The following is a 19,368-nucleotide window of genomic DNA, read 5'->3' on the forward strand; positions in this document are numbered from 1 at the left end:
GGTATCAGTTGAGTTGTTAAGGGTCTAATGTTTATGTAGTTGTCACTATATGTTGGTACATATCTTGTGTTAAATTAGTGTGGCATGAATTATTCATCTGCCTTTCAAGGGAGCTAATGCTTGAAGGCTATATGTCACACATGTTCAAGTGACACGCATCAATGCCCACGCGTGGCTTGGAAAGGTACCACCAGATGTCTATCAGTGTGCAGTCTCAAGCCTAAAGGATCAATTGGATTCTGTCATAACACACAGAAATATGGAAGACATTAAGTAAGAGTTCACAGCCCTGCAGAGGAGCAGCTGAATGCAGAAGCTGAAATTGTGCCATGCTTGACACCAGCAGTTGTGACCACACCACAGCGAATAGTCGAGAAAAGGTAAAACCATACAAGATGTATGCTCGGAGAGATGACAATCTGATGGACTAACTCCCCGAAGCAATATGAGAAAGAGTGAAAGAGGAGCAAGTGACGTCACAAGAGACGAGAAGTGACACAGTGAAGAAGACCGGTTGAAGAGAATGTGTGGGCCTTATTGAAACTGATGACAAAGTTAAGAATTGAGTAAACTTTCATGTGAGAAAAGAAGATTGTGCATGTATGACGAACTGAAGAGAATGCAAACTATTCAATAACTGTCCAGATGCAGCAAAACAAGTAGACTAGGTGATATTAGAAGCTGGTTATAGGTAGTGAATAGACTGCAGGTGAAGCTGCCATTTTATAGAAACTGGACATCGATGTACTGAATTTTGTAAGCTCACACCCATGGAGGAAGAAGGACCGAGAGCTGTGCATGGTGAAGCTGTATGACCTGGTATCAAAGTTGAAGCAAGCCAAGGCTGGTTATCAATTCTCAGGGCAGTAAACATGAGAAGCCAAATCATTCCTTGTTAAGGTGCAAAGAAAGAACACCATGCATGCCAAGTTTTATTCATTTAAGACATTTCATTACTGCAGAATGGACCAAATTGTGGTCTTGTGAGCCAAGCATGAAAATAGAGTTGGGCATGCAGTTCTAGAACTATGGTAGCACGTGCTCACACTCCCTTATATTCCCAGAGATGAGAATACATTACAAGACCAAGTTCAAAGACAATCTTCATGGCAGAAGGCATGGGTGATGAGAGATGTTGGGCTACTTGGGTGGGGAGGTAAAATCATGTCCACCTACTAGCACTGGGTATGAGCTTACGTGCTTCTAAGTGAACCAAATGTTACAGATTGGCACGAGCATGCCAACCAATTGTAGAGGGCCATAAAATGAAGGTCCTTATAGTTTGAGAGCCAATGGTATACCGTGTACTTAATAGTGTTGAAGATGACTTGCACTAGAGGAGGGCACACGTTGTCCACCTGACAGTAGAGACCCTATCACAACCCAACCCATTAAAGAAAGTATATTTAGATGTTACCTTTGAATGTCTTGAAAGCGAGCGTCCCCAGATAGCATGACCCTCCCCGCAATGAGAGGCAAGAATGGACTCTCCCACGAATGGGAATAAGGCTAGGACCAAGTGCGGGTGAGTTTAAGGGAGGCTTTATCTAAGTCAAAATAGGGCAAGAACTCTGCAAACTCCGAGAGCGCTGTGTCTGACAATAGCAAAGACAGGCGTTTTTATTTACAAAAAGCGTCATAGGCACTGACACACTATAGGGGGCACATGTACATGGGGATTGGATGGCGTCGACTAACTATATGTGCAGCCGTGATGCGTCTCTCCGTGGTTGGTGGACACCGCCGGGTGCCAATGTGCGGTGGGCAGGTCAGCTGGGCTCATCCGTCAGGCGTGGTCAGTGTCATTGATGGACGTCTTTCTTGGCTTTCTGCCCTAAGGGCCAGGCACACCCCATTCATTCAATGCTGCCATGTCAGTTGTCCTGTAAATCCTACAATAGGCTATTCTACAGGTTAATATAGCACCGGAGGAATGTGCATTAGGTAGGGTACTTTGGTGATACATCAATACGGGGTTGCTGTTATCCGGTTGACTAGGTATCATGGGCCACGGGGTCGGGTCTCAGGGCATGGGGTAAGTTGTCCAGGCTTTGGGTCTCGTTAGAAGTCATGACGGATGCCTTTATACAATGTTGGTGCAATATTAGGTGTCTTCTTTTACAAGCGTCATTAATCTGGGGTGAGCTGATGGGTCGTGGGACCTATGAGGGGGCACCTTTGGCCTCTGGTTATGGCCGGATTTTGCTGCTGGGCTGTAAATAATTCAGGTGGCTGTTCGCGGCTATGTGAGCTCCGGGGGGGAATCATGAATGCCTGAAACGGCTCCAGCCGAATTGGGGGAGGTGAGGCGGTGTCGCTCAGGCCTTTGCTTTCTCTGGCAGGCTTCAATGGGAAGGGAGGAGAGGTGGCCTTGGATATGCCCACAGTGATAGTCTTCTAGCAAGCTGCAAACTGTAAAACGAAGGGATTCGCATAACATAAACTGGCTAAGGGGTCACACATCTATAGCATTGACAGCAGTATATATTAATTTCAGAATTCGTTAACTATATCTGCAACTCCATTAGTCACTATAGGGTAAGTATTTGCAATATTAGCAATTTTAGCATCACACTGTAAACATGATACGCGAGGTAGCATTAGGATTGGTGGAGCACGCAGGAGCAACAGACCAACACTTTTGACAGCAGTAATACACATTAAACCTGTAAATTTGCACTTGATGGCATTCTATGTATCTTGTTTACATGAGTTCACAATAGCATCAGGGTATTCATGGCATAAGCATTTGGTTTCACTCACTTTACATTGCCCCTAGAGAAGCACATAGTAGGAGGCTAGGGGCCCTGGGTGTGTGCGCATACTGAGGGGGTTTGAGTATTATGGTCATGTGTTCGCACACTGACACATTCTTCGGTTCCTACAGGGTTTGTAGGGTTTTAACACGGAGGGGTATCATTGAAATGCAATATTTGCATATATGTATATATGTATTGAGCAGTTTCTTGGTGTGTGGTTAAGGCTTTTGTTTCATCAAGGACGATTTACAGTTATTTTCCAAGCCAGTCCCGCTGCCCGGGTCACGCTGAGGATAATGATGCACTGCGGAAGGTGAAAGATACAGTGTTTGCTCTAACACTAGCTCATGTCCGACTTGTCGTGGGAACGGGCTTTCAGCGGATCCGCCAGGGAGCGGAGGCAACAGGGTAGACGAGGACTCTCTAAAGGTGGGGGCCGTGCTGCAGCGCACAAGGAGTCATGTCCTAGGATGGCGTTCTGGTTCTCAAAATGGTTTCCTGGGCCTAGCTTAATACAGTATGTTTAGTCGTTGTGTCGGCCAGTGGTCCATCCACCACCTGGGCCCTGGTGGCAGAGGGGCCCCTGATGAGCCATGGACATCACAAGGAGGGGACTGCAGGGGAGGGGGGGTCTCTTTGATCTGTCCTCTCATACATACATACATAGAGACCCTATCACAACCCAACCCATTAAAGAAAGTATATTTAGATGTTACCTTTGAATGTATCACAGACTCTCTTAGGTTTTTCTTATTTTCCACATAGTTTGTCGTCACTTATGACACATATTTAGTATAAAGGTGTGATTTTTTATGAAATGTATGAGAAAGCTTGTACGACGTCTGTAGATGTCCGTTGTAACTCCCTGTTTTAGATAATTGATATTAAAACAGAAATACTTTGCCATCTTCCTGAGTTGGTTTGATTACTTGGTGTCAGAGTTATTCTGCACCCCATCCACTGAATGTGTTTTACCCAAAGGGCTCTAAAGCTCACGTGGTGGCAGAGGATGGTTAAAAGCTCCAAACTCATTCAGCTCCAGAGCTTCGGATGACCGTACATCCTCTGCCATCTAGCAGGAAGATTACAGGGTTTCCGGTGGAGAGCGGTCGAATAGAAAACTTGCAAGTAGAGTCAAACGGTGGGCAGGTCCCCCTTATGACGAAATCCCTGCTCGGTTTCCACGGGCGCTCTGTGGACGGAAGGTGAAGTGGTTGGTTGGAGGAGGAGACGATACTGAAGGCCTTGAGGTAATTGACAAACGAATGGTGAGTAGACTAAGGAGAATGGCAAATTAAGGGGATGGGATTGTGATCATTTTTGAGTGATGGGAAATAGTGTGAAGATAGAGATAGCGCCTAGAGAGACTTGGCTCAAGGAAGCTACAGAAGAAGGTGTCCCAAACTCCAATGGGAGTAGAGAGAAACATATAACGCATGAACAGGTTTGTGTAAGGTGACGTCTTAAACCCTATGCAGGGTATTTAAATAGAGACAAGGGAGAAAAGACAAGTGTGACCATAGTATTTATTTAAATGTGTAAAGTCGACTAGTCTGTTTGTTTGATGAGTAGAAATATTGAAGAAGTGGTAGAGGTTGTGAAGTTATTGAAAAAAGAATTGAGAAGCTATAGTAAATACTCTAGTGGAGAGGTTGGTACCAGTCCAGAGGTAGAGATAGCTAATTTAGAAATTAGAGGCTTAAGCGGCGATTGATGGTGCTTGCTCATATTTGTTATTTTGAGGTGTTGGGAAGAAAGTGATTTAAAGGTTGTTTAACAAATCTGGTAAGTATTGAGAGTCAATTGAAACTTGTCAGCATTGGAGAAACTCCTCTTATGCACTTATGCAAGATACTGCCAAAGCACATGCCCAACCTCAAACAGTATAGTGCGGAATGAGTGAAAGGCGCGGCAGATAAAATGTTCATGCCCTGTCCACAAGGGGGATCAATGTCAAAAGCGGTACTGCAACATATGACCAAATACATGCACGCTACGAACATGTGGAAGAAATTAGAAAAAAGGTTAGCTAGTTTACAGCTCTGGAAAATGTACCAGGAAGAGAGAGAGGATCCATCACTTGAGGAATAGATGCTTAGTCAACGTAAGGAGGAAGGTGTTGAGCCTTCAGCTCCCCTGCCTTCACCTGAAGAGAAAGGCGTTAGTACGCAAGGAATAGGGTTGTACCCTTTAAAAGAACTGAAAGCGGCAGTGGGGTATAGTAATCCAATATATGAACGGCACGCTTATAGCAGTGATGATAGTCCAGAGGAGAATAAGAGAAGAGAGAAGATCTTTAAGCTCATACAAGACAAAGAAGAAAAGCGTGAGCGGTCAAATGTGTCAACAGAAATAGAAAGAGAGATCAAGAGATGGAAAGGAAAGAAGGATAAAGTTGACGAGGTAACGCTTGTGCAGAACAAATGGATGGGAGGACAAATGTTACTTATACTGGATGGGAAAAGCATTGATGAAGTTAGGCAAAGGGAAGACAAGGACGAACAAGATAGAAGGGATAAAGTATGACAGAAGAGATGGAAAGAAGATGAGCGTAAAAGAAAGAGCAGGGAGTGACGAGAGCAGATGCATCAAGAGGAGCAAGAGAAAAAGGAAGAAAGGGCAGAAGAGCAAAGAAAGTGTGACAATAGGCAGAGAGCGCTAGAAGACATGGATAAATGAGAAAGGAAGAGGAAGTGCAGAAATTAAGGGATAAACGAATACAGAGGCAAAGAGAGGAAGAGGAAAGGAGGGCAGGAGTAAGGCGAGAAGAACAAAGGGGTGAGGAAGACATAATTAGAAGTGAGGCAAGAAAATGAAGGGAATTAGATGAAGATCTATAACGAAGAAGGAGGAAGCAGGATTTTGAGTCTAGCCTTAGTCCAAAGGAACCATCAGGGCCAAGCCCAGCAATACGATGGGATAGAATAGAAGAGTTCCTTCCGATAAAGGAAGCAACATCAGGAGCATCTAGAATAGTATTGTAAGAAGAAAACTTTGATATAGGAAGCATCGGAGATAGGATGAATAAGGTCTATCAAGAAATAAAGGAAGATAGTAACTAAGGAAGTCGAGGGATGAGGGATCAATCCCTAGCATTTCAGCTACGAAGTGAAGAAGAAAATCCGTACCATCTCGAGCATAGGGCATTATCCTTAAGATGACTGAACTTAGAACAGGGTGAAGGGGAGGATAGCCATACTTCTTGGGGACAAGAAATGTCTGACAAGGACAGAGAGTCCATCCTCGAGGCAGGTGGGGGGAACGCATGTGCCCCCGAAGAAATCCTGCAGTTAGACAAGGAAGTGAGATGGTCAGATTTGGAACAACCTAAGGATAGGATGCCAGATCCCATAGCATATCCAGAGCGTCTTTGAGGACCTTTGTATAGTGAGAAGGGAGAATTGCTGCCATATGTGAGCAGATTAAGATCATTACCATCAAGGAGGCGGTCGAGGACGATCGTCCCTGCCATGGATAGGTTGACGATGGGAGCCGACTCCGGTTTGGGGTTTACACAGTTTCCCTTGTTTTAAAAAGGAGGAGCAAGACCACAGTATATTTCATGGCCACAGATGGACAAGGATAATTTAAGGTGCAAGCTCCGGAGCTTGACTTGGGCACTAGCAAATTAATATACAAGTTAGAAAAAATGACAGGAGGAAATAAATTGGCCAAACGGGACATTAAGGGTCTCCTGGCAGCTATTCTTGAGGGGCAAAACTAATGACATATGGAGGAGAACAGGGTACTCGGGTGTGACAGCACAGAACACAGTGCATGATGGAGCGTCGTTTAATAAATGCAGAGCAGCTGTTTGGAGGGCTCTCAGGGTACAATATCCTGACACATCAGATATGGGTGCAATTATGACGTGTAAAATGAAGGAAGATGAATACCATATTGCATATATTCAGGATATTCAAGAACGGTGGCAACTTGAAATGAGGGAGACATGGGAAAAAACAATGGCATTATTTTAGCACATTTTATGTCAGGAGTTGCCTGAGCCAGTACAGAGATAGATGAAGAAACAGGTGGCAAAACCATGGCCTGAGATAGAGTTGACAATAGTGCATCACTGTCGGCTGCTACAAGAGAAAAATAAGAAGAAAGATGAGGCTAGGAAAATCGAGGAAGCTGAGTTAGTTCAGAAGAAATTGTCGAAGTATGCCATAGAAGGGGCGGTATTGACAAGTGGAGAAGGATTGGGAATCCAATAAACAATAGGTGCATCGCAGACGAATAATCAGCGCCCGATGGATGAAGGTGGGTATGGGTTTGTGCTACGGGGCAGAGGTATGGAATTAGAGGAGGGCAAGATGGATTCCAAAATAATCAAGGTGGGTTTCAGAATGCACAGAATGAGAATCAGAACATACAGGGAGGATTTAACGAAGGAGGACTTGCTGGGCGAGCACCTCCAGTATGCTGGACTTGTGGGATGTCAGGGCACTCGGCACGTATATGTGGGAGTCAAGAGAATGTACAGAATGGGCCATTTTCAAGAGGGGGGAACAGTTTATTTTCCAACATATAGTACACAGACAAGAGAAGGGTATGCCCAAGATCAGACATTGTATCAGACACAAGCGCTGAGAGTGCAGCTGGTACAACAACCAGAGTGAGTGCAAATTAATCCACTGCAAGGACAGTCGTAACAAGCCCCCATGCAGATACAGCAATGTGCAAACACAGAACAGGTGCTGACACCCAGATTAGGAGGTGCCACTGTGGTAGGAGGAAATCCTTTCACAGGAATGGGAATATGCCTATTCCCACAATAGGACAGCTCACAGGGTGACTTGATGTGTTCAGTACTATCTGTGACACCAGAACCCCAAGAGGAACCAAGGGTTGATTTGACGATAGGAGGCAAATCCTTTTTTTTCTGGTAGACACTGGGGCTACTAGTTTGTGTATACGTGAGGGAAAATATCCAATGTTGGGAATTGCCATGAATGCTCAAGGGTTCTCTGGAGCTACAAGTCAAGTTCCTTTTACTGATGAATTATAAGTCTCTATAGGAGAATGTGACATGTCTCTTCCTTTGTTATATTTGCGACAGACACCAGTTAACATTCTGGGAAGAGATTTGATGACTAAACTTAACATGGCGATTTCATTCACTGACCAAGAGATAGAGTGTTCCACTCCAGGAATACACTACTTAAACGTGGGAGAATTTATACTGGCGTACACGGGGCAGGTAGCTCTGCGAGGTGTTCCAGTAGAGACAGATGTTTTCTTGTATGGAGTGAGCATTCTACTGACATGGCTACCTGGCTTAGTGGGGAAGATTGTAAGAATACCTGAAGAGTTTTTGTTTAGACCACAAATACCTATGGATGAAGAGGGTGGACAGACAATCCCTATAGAGGTAGAAGCAGCCATAGTACGAAGGGAAATGGCGATGCTTGAAGGAATGGACAATGAGGGCAGACCATGGAGAACAGTAATCACTCTCGAAGAAGGGTATAGGTTGACTGACATCACTTATGACATGTTTAGAGAAGACCAAACAGGAGATGAGGTAGTGTTTTTTATGAGCATCACATATTGGATAAGAATAGAGAAAAGGGAAATCCCACAGCGAATGGCAATAATGTGGCAGCGCCAAGCATATTTTCAAGAAGACTTTGAAAAGGTGCCATGTATCCTTTGGACCACAGGCCCCTATGACGTGGGTCTGTTGAAAGGAATAGGGGAAGTCATAATAAAACTAAAGCCAGGGGCAATTTTACCTCGATAAAGTCAGTACCCTATCTCTCGAGAAGCTGATGAGGGTATATTTCAGACTATCTCAGCACTGATGAAACAAGGTATTGTGGTGCCTTCAGAATCGTGTAACTGCAGTGTACCCTATCAAAAAATCAAAAGGAGGGTCATGTAGACTTATACAAGGTATGAGACCGATTAACCAGATCATAAAAGCAGAGTTTCCTTTAGTTCCTAACCCGGCGACGATAATATGCAGTATCCTAGTGGAAGCTCGATATTTCACTGTGATCAATTTGAAAAATGCATTTTCCTTGATCCCATTGCACAAGGACTCACAAGACTTGACTTCTTTTATGTTCCGCCAAACTCAACTGAAACACACTTGTTTGCTCCAGGGGTACTGTGAGTCTCCATCGATCTTCAATAGAGTCCTGCAGAGGGACTTAGGCAATATTGATCTTAAGAGTGCGGGGATACAGTTTGTAGATGACATTTTAATTTGTAGCACTAAGTAAAATGAGTGCAGACAAGTTTTGATTCAGTTCATGACTATTCCAGCAGACAAAGGATACACAGTAGACAAAGAGAAGTTACAATACTGTCAAGAAGAAGTTGTATACATTGGGCAGTTAATCTCACATGAGGGAAAAAGGTGACACCTGAAAGGGCTGAGGCGATTATGAAAACCACAAAGCCAAATACTGTGAAGCAGATGCAACAGTTTCTAGGATTATTTAACTATGTTAGAGCCTGGGTGTTTGATTACAGTTCATACATCAGACCCCGATTGCAAGCCTTGAAGAAAGTGCAAGTGGATAAGGTGAAAATAGAATGGACTGAAGAAGTGAAGGAAGGGTTTGAGGAATTGAAAAAAGCAATTTGTACAACGCTTTTTTTAGGAATCCCCAATTATGCTGAAGAATTTTATTTGTTTTTGCACAGAAATGGGACAGTAATGACAGCAATACTTACACAGAGAACTACATTGGGGTACAAGCCTTTAGCGTATTACAGTAGGATTTTAGACCCAGTTATGAGAGGACACCTTTCCTCACAAACACTCATTGGCAGCCGCTGCATTTGCAGTTGAGAAGTCTACAAGTATTGTGATGGGCTGCTCTATGACACTCTTCGTGGAGCATGCTCTATTTACTATTTTAGAGAACTCCAAGGTACATTGACATCCCAAGAGCATCAGCCTATGAGGTAATGATTTCAAACCCAGCGATTAAAATTGTAAGATGCAAAATAGTGAATCCTGCCATGTTTGTAGCTGAGCAAATAGCTGATGGTAATCATGTGCATGACTGTGCAAATTATGTTCAGTTTTATGATGATCTACCCTGTGTGAAAGAAAATGCTTTAGCAGGAGGGGAAATACTCTTTCTACAAAAAAGAACAAACTAGTGGGGAGAGACATTCTGGCGCAGCGGTAGTAAGGCACAAGTTAAACAGGGAATTTGAAGTTGTAGCAAGCGCAAGGCTACAGTCTTACTTTTCAGCACAAGCGCCAGAATTAGTGGCACTAATTGTTGCTTTTGAGAAACACGAAGGGCATGAAGTGACAGTGTACAGTGACTCCGCCTATGTGACGTCAACCATACACGCAGGGTTAGCATGGTGGAAAATGAGGGCCTACCTCTGTGCGGACGGCACTCCAGTGCAACACACATCCTTAATGGACAACCTTATTAAGGCACTACAACTCTCAGCGGTCATATCGGTCGACAAGTGCACAGCTCGCACTAAGTGAACATATTTTGTCTCTTGCAGGAATGAAGCTGCAGATGTAGAAGCCAAAAGAGTTGCATATTCTCCAGATATTTTGAGTTTCGATACTCTGAATGTTAAGGAAAAGGTAGTCATGACCATGATATTGTAAGAAGGGTTTAATAAATTACCAATGACTCAATTAATGGAGATTCAAGGAAGTGCACCACAGGAAGAGCAGCAATTATGGAAATGAAGGGGGGTTCTTTATCCCCCCACCGAAGCATTATGGTGATAGGATAGCACTGGAAAGCCGGTGATGCCAGTAGCTCTACTAAAGGTCACACTTGAGCAACTTCATTACCCCGCGCTTGTAACTAGGGAGAGTCTTGCTGCTACGATTAAAGAAGACTGGTTCACTCCAAATCTATTAGAGCACGTTGCATTCTACATAGTGAATTGCATTGTGCTTCGAAATGTACTGCTGGGTATACACTGAGAACAATTAGAGGGGTAATACCCCAAACAAATGGTCGTTTTCAGCATTTACATATTGATTATGTTGATATGCTGCAAGTATGTAATGGATACAGGTATCTGATAGTGGTGTTGTGTCCCTTCTCTAAGTGAATCGAGGCAGGTCCATGTACACACCCTGATGCCACTTGCACAGCTAATTGTTTAGTACGTGAAGTCTTTCCACAATGAGGTGTGCGTGAAGTGTTGAGATCCGACAATGGGTCACATTTTGTTAATGAGATGTTTGAACAGATAGGGCTCCTATTAAATATTAAACACATGTTCTCTTCTGCTTATCACCTGCAAGCAAACAGTACATGTGAGACACTCAACGGCCTCCTTAAAGAAAGGATTACTAAGATAAAGATGACTCTGAAGAAGGGTTGGCTATAATGCCTACCCTTAGCTTTGTATGCCACATGGAATCAGCCTGGCTCAGACCATCATCTCACCCCCCCACGAACTAGTGAAATGACGACGGATGAGAAAACCTCCTGTACCTCGGTCTAGAAGTAGAAGTGATGCCCAGAGTACAGCTAAAATGTTAGGTGATTAATTAAATGACTATTTGACATGTATGACATCAAGCATCTGTCTTATTTCAGATCAATTCAAGCGTCAGGCGGGTCGGTCTTAGAACACTGATGAAGACAATTCAGCAACCGGATCAAGTGAACCTTTTTTCGGCACCAAAGTTATTTGTTGGAGATTCTGTACTGATTAAAAACTTTACCAGAAAGTGGTACGAGCCACGGTTCCATGGCCCATTTTGCGCTTTTGCGTTGAAAATATAACCCCCTTAGCAGTAAAAGTCTAAGGCAGGCAAGCTTAGCTACACTTAGGTGACATGAAAATATACAAAGGTGAGACCAACCCTCCAACCATTACCAATCCAGAAGCAAGACAAGAAGAAGAATTTCAGTGTGTGCAGACTCGATCGATGATCAAGAAGGACGATAAGGCGACTAGTTGATAAATGCAGATTTTGCATTTGGACTAAGGCTCACATGAACACTCATAGATATTTTAGCAGGAGTGCAAACCCTTGCTGAGAGTCTTAGGAATCTGAAAACATGAACTTCTGAAAATTATTGACGTATCGAAGTTATGCCTAAATGGCAGTTTTTGATCAAGAATTGGAAACAAGCTCAGTATCCAGATTCATTTCTTGGTGCACACTTGTTCTAAGTAGTAGACCTATATGGTTCTCACAGACAGCGATGTGCATAGGCTTGTGCTTGCTGTTTTTGTTTTTATCCGTCAAGCTTGTTCTGCTCTTGCCAGAAGAGACGTTGATGTTCGCACTTTTTTACAGGATCCTAAAAATTGCTCTGTGATTAAAAGGCTGTTAATTGCAATCATTGAACAGATACTGCAACTGCAGGTGTACATTAATTTGGTAAAGTATATTAAAGTGATACATTTTAAAGCTGACACAGTTCTAGAAGATGAGCAACAAGTGTCAAAATGTCACAAAAGGTGGTTACTTAAATTTTGGTGTATAATGTATTCCTGTACGATCACACTTTTTGAATTTCTATTTCGCATTTTTCACAGTCTCTACTATATTAGTACTTCTGCTGAGGCAGAAGCTATTATGGTTCCTTCCACTGTGGGAACTGCTGTTGACTTGCCCATTACCACTGAGATAGAAACCTTTGTGATGTCCCCCAATATCAGAGCTGCTTTAGAACTGTTTCCATATGTCGCAACCCTTATGTTTGGGAGACGAAAGAGAAGTATAGAGGAGGATAATGAGGGATAAACACTTACATAGACAATGCAGCACATTTAAATCAAAACATATGGCATCAGCACATGAAAAGTGTAGGAGAGAGAACGTCTGAAGAGAGTTGTTACGCCTGTGCTCTCATACCCTATGCCATGAATGCTGCACAAACTTTAATTTCCAGAGAAGTTCCAAAACACAATGCCAGATGCTCTCTTCAACTTGCAGCATGCATGACTCGAGGACAATTGCAAGGAATTTGGGCTACTTCGTGATGGAGATCGAAATGGCCATTTCCATTCCAACATGATTAAATCAAGACTACATGGATGGAAAAGGAGCCTGCATGTAAGAGCAAAATGCTCACGTATCCTAGGACAGGACAGAATTAAGTGTTCATAGAAGAGATGAAGAAAATGAACTGCCCTGATGTGACAGAAATAGCTGGATCACCTGGATGTTGGGAATGGACTGAAGTCTTAGTCTGTGGATAAGTGAAGTCCAAGAAAGGATGGAAGAAGTGTTGATGTCCTGTGCAGCTCATTTATTGAAGCCAGAATATGTGCAAAAAGTACAAAGAGTAAACAATGGATGTTTGAAGTCATGGGCCAAGCATGCCAAACTTCTGACATGGGTAGAAGATGAATCAGGTCCAATGGTTGTGATTCCACTGCCAAATGTGACATTGTGCTTCTGAAGAGAAGGAAAGAAGCGTGTGGGAGGTAACATAGGCTGCAAAACTACAGTTGACGTTTCCAGAATGGGAGCAGGGACAGCCGTTTTGATGGATCGATATTGGGCTTGTGGGCCTAGGGCCTACATGAAGCTTCCCAAGGATTGGGGAGGAACGTGTTCCTTGGTGCTTATCCATGTTCCAGCATTAGTGATTCCTCAGAGTGACCTGAACATTGGAGAATTTTGAAAGGTATATGCCCATCTAAGAAAGAGAAGATTGCTTGAATTTCTCAATCGAACAAGAAGAGAGAATTATTTCTCAGCCAGATCAATAGACACATATGAGGCTATTCCATATGAGCACAGATTGTTCAGCAAGACTGCTTCGATATTTACAACTATCTGCATGTCTGGGATCCAGACGATGGCAAATGCTAAATTGTTGCAGATTACCAGATGGGAGCTTCTGCAGAAAATCAGCACCACCATAAAGGGATTCAATGCAATCAAGGAAGAGCTGAGGACCATAGGAATGATGACCCTCCAGAACAGATATGTTCTTAACATGATCACAACAATGGAAGGAGGAGTTTGCGCCAAAATCGGGCGATCATGTTGCACTTTCACACCTTCTCACGATGACGAGAATGGAACCTTGACAGAGGCCTTAACGCTACTGACCAACCTGCATACCAGGAAGGAAAATGAGACAGAAGATATTACAGATGACAGTTGTTTTGGTCTATATTTTCATGGATTCCACAATGGATGGCAAATATCTTCAAATTCCGTGGAGCATTATTGCTCATGGTGATGTTTGGATTTTGTATAATCAAGATAATAATTGCACAGTGTAAGAAGACAGCAAAGAAAGCAGTAGGAATGAAGATCATGATCAATGTTGAATCTGGTTTTAGACCTAAGGAGTTGACTGATGAAGAAGTCAGAAAATACATAGAGGCCAGCATTGCAGCACCTGAGGGAACGAAGTTCCTGTATCCAAAGAATCACAAGAAGTACGTGGTATGATGGGTCTATTGTAATCCAAATGGACAGTGCAGTTACATGACCTGGAGTGTGGATGAACATACTAAATCAGCTGGTTCCCTGAAGGGAGTGATGAAGATCTGGCCTCCGAAGAAGCACTTCTTCAAGAGAAGGTATCAAGGTGCGGAGACCAGTGAAGGTGTTGTTGATGGATCAACCAGAGGGGGGAGTGTAGAGGAGCAGCCGAATGCCTCTGCAGGAAGTCCTGCCCCCCTCTTTCCGGTATGTTGGGAGCCTGAGATTGTGCCACCCTTGACACCAGCAGTTGTGACCATATCACAGTGAATATACCACTGAGAAAACCATACCAGATGTATCCTCTGAGAGATGACAATCTGATGGAGGAACTCCTCAAAGGAATATGAGAAAGAGCGAAAGAGGAGCCAGTGACGTCACAAGAGATGAGAAGTGACGCACTGAAGAAGACTGATTAAAAAGAATGTGTGGACTTTATTGAAACTGATGACGAAGATAAGAATTGAGTAAACTTTCATATTAGAAAAGAAGATTGTGTGTGTATGACGCACTGAAGAGAATGCAAACTATTCAATAACTGTACAGATGCAGCAACGCAAGTAGACTAAGTGATCTTAGAAGCTCGCTATACAAAGTGAATAGACTGCAAGCGAAGCCACCATTGCATAGAAACTGGACATCAGTGTCATGAATTTAGTACACTCAGACCCGCAGAGAAAGAAGGATCGAGAGCTGTGTCGCTGCAAGAAATTAGATGAGATTGCAGACTTAAATGGTGAAACTGTTTGGCCTGGTATCAAAGTTGAAGCAAGTCAAGGCCGGTTATCTATTTTCAAGGCAGTAAACGTGAGAAGCCGAATCATTCCTTGTTAAGGTGCAAAGAAAGAACACCATGCGTGTCATGTTTTAGTCATTTAAGACATTTAATTACTGCAAAATTTACCAAATTGTGGTCCTGTGTCATGTGAGCCAAGGATGGAAATAGAGTTGGGCATGCAGTTCTAGAACTATGATAGCGCATGCTCACACTCCCTTATATTCCTAGAAATGAGAATACATTATGAGGCCAAGTTCAAAGACAATCTTCTTGGCAGAAGGCATGGGTGATGAGTGACGTTGGGCTAATTGGGTTGGGAGGTAAAGTCATGTCCACCTTCTAGCACTGGGGTATGAGCTTACATGCTGCTAAGTGAATCAAATGTTCCAGACTAGCAACCAATTGTAGAAGTCTGTATAACGAAGGGTCTTATAGTTTGAGAGCCAATGAGAGTCAATGGTATACCGTGTACTTAATAGTGTGGAAGATGACTTGCACTAGAGGAGGGCACAAGTTGTCCACCTGACAGTAGAGAGCATATCACAACCCAACCCCTTATAGAAAGTATATTTAGATGTTCCGTTTGAAAGTATCACAGACTCTCTTAGGTTTTTCTTATTTGCCACGTAGTATGACATCACTTATGATGACATTTTATTATAAAGGTGTGATTATTTATGAAATATACGAGAAAGCTTGTACGACATCCGTAGATGTCCGTTGTAACTCCCTGTTTTAGATAATTGATATTAAAATAGAAATACTTTGCCATCTTCCTGAGTTGGTTCGATTATTTGGTGTCGGATTTATTCTGCATCCCATCCACTGCATGCGTGTTACCGATAGGGCTCTAAAGCTCAGCGCCATGATTCTCAATAGCTTACTTCAAAAACAGTAAATTGTGCAACGTTAATGGGGCATTTCTTCCATCTGGGGGCTCTAGAATAGGTTCTATGGATTTTAGTTTTAATATCGCAACCAAAGGATCATGGTCCCGTTAAAGATGGCTTCCCAAATACTAGGAGGCAACGTTGTTAAGGATGTAATCAGTCATTCTCTGCCTCCCTTCCATAACCCCATGCATGCTGCACCACCCCTTACTTATCCTCTATCATATTTTGCTATTATGTCTTATTCATTCCTTCTCTCCTCCTCCCATCTCTTCCCTTCCCATTCAAGTGCAACCCACTCACTTACCACTTTTATTGCTCGTTCATCCTCCTGCTTTTGTACCCCTTCCCTTGCCATCTATCCCTTCTCTACGCTCTTTTCCCATAATCCCCCTCGCATCCTTCCTCCTCCATTCCCTTTCTTCCCTTTCCAGTTCCCCCGCTCTCTTCCTTTCTCTCTCCTCGCACTGCACTTACTTTTCGTGGTCCCTCTCTCTCTCTCTTCTCCCTCCATTTTGCACTGCCCAGTCAAGCTTTTGTGCTCCTTCTACCCCCTCTCTGTTGCTATTGTTACTCCTTGCACCTCCCCGTTATCTTCCCTTTAAATTTAATTCCTCTGTACCTGTGCCCTCAAATCTGCTTCCATGCACTGCAGCCCTCCCTCGCTCCCTCCGGTGCTGCTAGTGGGTTTTTCCACACCTTCCTGTTTGTTCTCTTTAGTGTATTGTGATTGTGTGTATGTGTGGTGTTTAAATGTCCTTCTGCTGTTTTCAGTTCTCTCATGCAATTCATTCCTTGCTTACCATCTGTGTCATCAAATATTACACTCCCAGAGGTGCAGAAGGGTGAGTCCCGTCTTCCCTTTGCTAGTGCTGGTTCAGCGTCTGCTGACTCCTCGCCACTTCCCTTCCCTTCGTGCACACGGTTCAACTGTAGCCAGGTGCTTTTTCCCAGCTTCTTTCCTGTGTAAGTGCTATGCATGTGTGCCATTAGCGATTGCTGCACGTTTCTGGAGAAGCTGCCTATGGCCAGCCATGGTCTTATTTATTTACCTTCAGTACTTTTGAATCTTTGCACACTATGCTTTACTAACTTATTTTGGTATGGAAGCTGTGTGCTACACAACAGGTGAAGGGGAGTCATTTCTCTATTGTGTGATATCTTTTACCTCACCTCAGTTTGAAAATTTCGATAGTCTGCTGTTCAGGGAGCAAAAGTAAGAAGATAATTGAACATGTTTTCAATTTCTGTGAGCCTTCTTGGCTCCGCACCTTAGCCAGTGCACTCCAAGTGCAGCCCATCTTCACCAAATTGCCTTCTCCGGCACACCCCCACAATCTTGCGCATGTGTCTTCCAACGACCGCCTCTGGGTCACCTGTTCTTCTTTTCTAAAACCACACCACCATCTCCTCACCATCAAGAATCAGTATCCTGTGTATCAATCTAAAGGTGACGTCACCAAACTAAAAACACAATACAAATGAACAGACAAATGTGCATACACAGAACAATAACCCATTGCTTCCAACCCCACAAATATCCCAAAATAAAACCCCACAATCCCCACAGCTGTCTTCCTGTTTCAACTGGAACAAGGTAAACCACAATAAAACTCTTATAATTGGACTGCGCACGCTGTGTCTCCTCGCGTGTGACACGCCCCTCACAAGGGGAGCTTAACCAGCCAATTATCTTCAGCACTCGGGAACAATCTAGCTACCTCCTGCGGGGAAACATCATCCACTCACTGAACTAAAACGCTCAATTAGCAGGGAACCTCATCTACTCACTGACCTACAACATCAATTCATAGGAAATCCAGACCCCTGTACATGAAATCGCCATCCGGACCAACCAGCGCGACACTCCTGACCTATATGTGGGGAATCAGTACCCCACCCAATATCCTCATAAACACAAGAAGGGACCACTGCAACTGCTCCAGTCCCAACTACAATTCACGTGCCGATCACCACCAATATGCTAAATTTTTTGCGACAATGTACAATCTCCCACCACCCAATTTACAATACCTCCTCCCAGTTTCTACCCAAACAAAACATTTCTGCAACATACTGATCAACAATACATCATAATACTTGAAACATTTGCCCATTGTTACCCCACACAATCACACCCTCCCCTCAAAGCCCATGTTGTTGGTTGCTTGAACCTGTACTTACATTTCCTATGCTGCACTGGCACTTGCTCTGCTACTGGACACCCCCTCAAGGCGCTTCACCGGACCCCTTCTCCTGCAGGGCTCTCACCTGCCCTCAAGCGGGGTATTTCCAAGTGGCCCCCGATGCCTTTAGCCGGTTACGCATTTTCCAGTGGTCTTCAGGTGCAGGCGAGGGTCCCACAACTTCCTTGAGTCGGCGGCAGGGAGTGCAGTTCAATGCAGGGCAGGCAGGCAGTGCCTATTCACCCATGTCTTACAATGAGCAATGAGCCTCACAGAGGGCACAAACTTGTTGGGGAGAAGCTGGACCGCCACCAGGGCTGTGGGGGGCCAGCAGCTATGGGAGACCCCAACATCTCCCATTTGGCCCACAGGAACGCAACAGAGACCCCAGCAGGCAGCCACATGTTCCAAACTGCATTTATTTCTGGGCAGCAAAAATGAAAAAAAAAAACACGCAGAGCTTCGTGCACATCGAAAGTCCAGGCGCCGTCTCCCCCGGGGCTGGATTGCAAGCCAGCTTTGTAATACACTGCAGGCTGACCTCACAGAATTGGACCAGCTCCCAGAAATCCTGCTATTGGCTGCTAAGTAATAGGTTACCTATGTAGCCCTTATAGAGAGCCTGATAATTGGACATTGGACTTTTGCGTCAGTGGGTTGGTTTAGCTGCGCCACCCCCCATTACCTAACTCTGAAATTGTTGCAGTATGAATCTGTTCCCATCAGTTTTTAGCTGAAACAGGCTTTTTCGCCCCTGGGCTCTCAGTATTCATTGGCCAGAGCTGAGCCATTCTTGTTACAATTATGTTTCAAATGGTGTGTGAGTCCTGCGAAAATGTCTTTTGTTCCCAGAAAGAAAAGGAGAAAAAAAAAACACACACACTGGGCTCCGGATGCTCTGCCATGGCTTACTCATATTTGTTAAGAATTAAAAAATGTTCTGCCTGCCCGAGTTCACTGTCGTTCAAGGGAAGCAATCTTATCTTACTGTGCGACCTTGGCTGCTCGTGGGTTTGTGAGGAGCATTGATGAAGGCATCACGAATCCCCACTGCAGCTGGTGTTCAGTGAGAAAAATGAACTTGGCTGTAATTTTCCTGAAACATGGCTTCACACTTCGCAATTGGATCATGTTAATTCATATAGGTATTTGCAAGCCTTTAATCAGGGATTCTTGTGTTTTGTAGATTATGGTAATGCTGCATTGATTCTAATGTAGCATGGAAGTTGCAATGTTGGTGATGTGGGTGTCTTTCAGCATATTTGTCACCCATGGGTGCGCTGGGGCCTGGTTCAAATGATAAGTGCGCTGCTTGTTCTTCCTGCTGTTCTTTCTGTTTATG

General features: G+C 43.9%; 1 protein-coding gene across 3 annotated transcripts in view; it reads left to right on the top strand.

The window, feature by feature from the left end:
- The window catches only part of LOC138491108 (probable cation-transporting ATPase 13A4), a 1,567,030-nt gene that overhangs the window by 811,402 nt on the left and 736,260 nt on the right, over positions 1–19,368 (top strand). The gene's annotated exons all lie outside the window — the stretch shown is intronic.

Source organism: Ambystoma mexicanum, chromosome 10, assembly GCF_040938575.1.
Source record: "Ambystoma mexicanum isolate Mex_15411 chromosome 10, UKY_AmexF1_1, whole genome shotgun sequence".
Taxonomy (NCBI): domain Eukaryota; kingdom Metazoa; phylum Chordata; class Amphibia; order Caudata; family Ambystomatidae; genus Ambystoma; species Ambystoma mexicanum.